Here is a 3,672-nt window from a genome sequence, read left to right on the forward strand (position 1 = left end):
TGGGGCTCCACAGGTATGGAATTTTTTTTTTTTTTTTTTTTTCACACTGTGGACTTCTATTCAAGGCGTTTTTCTTAAACTTTGTTAATAAATTTGTGTGTTTCTCTTCTTGTCTAGATGCCTCATGAGGTTTATGAATCGTTCATTGCTGCGGTTGATAAAGGAAACATTAAGTCCATGCCAAACAGAAGCATGCCAGCTTCTCCATATCCTACTCCAGGGGCTTTGTTAATGGGAGATGCATTTAACATGCGTCATCCTTTAACAGGTGGAGGAATGACAGTTGCATTATCTGACATTGTTGTCCTGCGTAATCTTCTTAGACCGCTGCGTGACCTTAGTGACGGTGCTAGTCTCTGCAAATATCTCGAATCATTTTACACTCTGCGAAAGGTAAAACATCAATTGTAGACTAATTTGTAGTCTATATAAGAATCAAGATAGTTTAAGTTTTCTGTTGTTGTCAAAGTGTGAACCAGTGTTTGAAATTGCTCACTTGCAGCCAGTTGCAGCCACAATTAACACCTTAGCCAATGCTCTTTACCAAGTGTTCTGTTCATCAGAAAATGAAGCAAAAAATGAAATGAGGGAAGCCTGCTTCGATTATTTGGGCCTCGGAGGCATGTGCACAAGTGGACCAGTAGCTCTGCTTTCGGGTTTGAACCCTCGACCGTTAACACTTGTGTGCCATTTCTTCGCGGTTGCGGTTTATGGAGTCATACGGTTGTTAATCCCATTCCCTTCCCCAAAACGAATCTGGCTTGGAGCCAAATTGATATTGGTACGAATAACATTATTCAGTTTTCATCAGTCTATTATTTTAGTTGTATCGGTATGATATTAACGCATAAAGCGAAAAATCGCAGGGAGCTTCGGGGATTATATTTCCGATAATAAAAGCCGAAGGAGTTAGGCAGATGTTTTTCCCAGCAACTGTACCTGCATACTACAGAGCTCCTCCGGTTAAAGGAGAAACCAAATGTTCATAGTTCTGATTGATTCTGTCACACATCCAAAAGAAAATGAAAGTTGTTTATTGCAATTGCATCTCGTGAGTTTTTGTTGTGTTAGTGTTCTTTAAACGTATAAAAATGTCAAAAATGCAATGATTATCTCTTTTTTTTTTTTTTTTTTTTTTAATTTTTATACATAGGTTTTGATGGGTTGTATTTAGTGATGTTAAAATGGGCCGGATGCCCGCAGGCGTAAACGGGTCAGTATTAAAAATTTAAGCCCGTGACCCGTTTAATAACACTACAAAAAATAAAAAACTTAAACAGGTTCACCTTTTAGACCTGCGGGTGTAACAGGTAGCCCGTTTATTTCTCAACTTTAAACCTAAAAACTAAAACGCCGACGTCTCACTTCGTCTCTCTCTTTCGATTCCATCTTTCTTTCGATTCCATCTCTCGCCGATGTCTCCATCTCCAGTTCTCCACGAAGCTAAAGCTCGAATCAACAAACAAGGGTAAGCTCGAATCATCACGAAGCTAAAGCTAAAGCTCTCGAATCACGAAGATAATTGTCTCTTTCGTTCCTCACTGCTTCTTGGTAAGTTTGGTTTTTCTTAATTTCGATTTTGGGGGAATTCGATGGTTTTTCTTGGACGAGAGTTTTTGAACTCGAATTTTTCGTCCCTCAGTTTCATGGGTTTGAGAGATTAAGGAGTAACAATCCAAACCCTTCAAGGGTTAAGCTTGGTCTGAAGAAAAGGGCTATCAAAATTGGCTTAGTTTTAGATGAACCTCTTCTTAGTTTTAGATGAACCTCTTCTGATACTTAGTTAGTGTTACAAATCGAGTAGTACTAGTGCTTAGTTTTAGTTGCTTAGTCTACAATCGAGTAATGTTCTACAATCCAGTAGTACTAGTGCTTAGTTTTAGTTGTTTAGTGATTTTTATTTTGTGTTAATTTTGCTGTTTGATTTGTACAGGAGCAAACAATGTTGAAAAGAGTAGCACAAAGAGTTTAGACCTCTTGGAAACGAGCTGTGTTTAGAAGGAGCGCTGTTGAAAACCATTGCAGTAGAACCAATTAATTAGTCACAAGGTACGTTTGTTACTTACTTACTTACACAAAGTTTCACTCATGTCTCGATTTGTGAACCAATTAATTAGTCACTCATGTTCCATGTTAAGTTTGTTTAGTGAACTTATGTTATTCTAAAATATTTTGATTATTTCTAATCTCTATTTTAGTTTTATTCATATATCATTAATGTTAAATATACAAGTTATACAATCTCTAATAAAAAAGCAATTAAGTAAAAAAGCAAAAAAAATTCCATCTAAACGGGCCAGATAAATGGGCAGAGTCTAAACGGGTACATGGTCTAAACGGGCAGGACTTAAACGAGTATGGCTTAAGCGGGTCCAAAACGGGCAGGGCTTAAATGGGCAGGATCTAAATGGGCAGGGTAGTCCCATATTAACATCACTAGTTGTATTGTATCTTATTGCTAAAGGTATACCATATGTCTTTTATTTATCCAAGTCTCTGTGTTATAAAATTGTTTTCCCTGAAAACCAGTTTTGAAACTAGAGTCTTGTTTGTTTCGTGCGTCTAAGGCCCTGTTCGTTTCACCAGTTAGCATGTTCATTCAAAAGTTTTATCCAAATGATTCACTTGAATGTCAAATGACTCAACAAACACACAAAAAAATGGTTCATTTGGATGATGCATTTGAATGGAAATGTGTTTGATTAGAATAATGACTAAACTACCCATGTTTTGATCTAACAATTTTTACTTTTAATCTTAACCATATTAATTTTAAATATTGATCTAAAATATATATACATAAATTTTCATTCAAAACCAAACAAAAACTCTAGAAATCCCAATATAAATTATTTATAACAATTTTTTATAAGATATAAAACATGTTATGCCAATGTAAATTATTTGTAAATTATTTATAACAATTTTTTATAAGTTTTTACAATAAAGACTGAACTGCTCAAGAACACGAGCAATAGACTTAGGATTGAAGCAGAGGAATCACTTTTGGCTTGGAATGGGAAAGAATCTATGTAATCATCCAGCTCCCAAATGTTTCCTGCAAAACCAATGAACATCAATCAAGTTTGTAAATCCTTAGCTAAGTGACAATCCCAAATCCTACTATGGTAACATCAAACAAACACACAGCTTTACCATCAAACAAACCACAACAACGAAGTCTCTGCTTTACTAACCACAACTTCAAGCATCAACCAAACAAACGTAACCACAAAGCTATACTAACAGAAGTCTCTGCTTAGGATCAGAAAACACACAACTCAGAAAAAGTTGTAACATTCACAATCGGATAAGAAGCAGAGACTCAAACAACCTCAGATACAGAGCATAAAACCGAGCACATACCTTCTAATATGGAAGTGTAGTTCCTTCTGCCATCTCCATAGTGATAGAATCACGCACATCTTCCATCATTCTATCACCAGCAGGTATGTATGGAACATGTCCATCGTTTTCATCACCATGATGTTCATATGATTCCACCACTTCCCAATGTAAAAAATCAATATCATCCTCTTGTGAATCTTTGATAAAATTATGGAGAGCCATTGTTGCTGTCACAATCTTAATCCATTTATTCAGCTCATACTTAGGGTGCTTCCTGTCAAGAATTCTCCATTTGGCCTTCCAAACACCAAAGGTTCTCTCAAT

General features: G+C 36.1%; 1 pseudogene; it reads left to right on the top strand.

Annotated features, from left to right (window-relative positions):
- The window catches only part of LOC104700833, a 3,385-nt pseudogene extending 2,258 nt beyond the window's left edge, over positions 1 to 1,127 (top strand).

Source organism: Camelina sativa, chromosome 7 (assembly GCF_000633955.1).
Source record: "Camelina sativa cultivar DH55 chromosome 7, Cs, whole genome shotgun sequence".
NCBI classification, from domain to species: domain Eukaryota; kingdom Viridiplantae; phylum Streptophyta; class Magnoliopsida; order Brassicales; family Brassicaceae; genus Camelina; species Camelina sativa.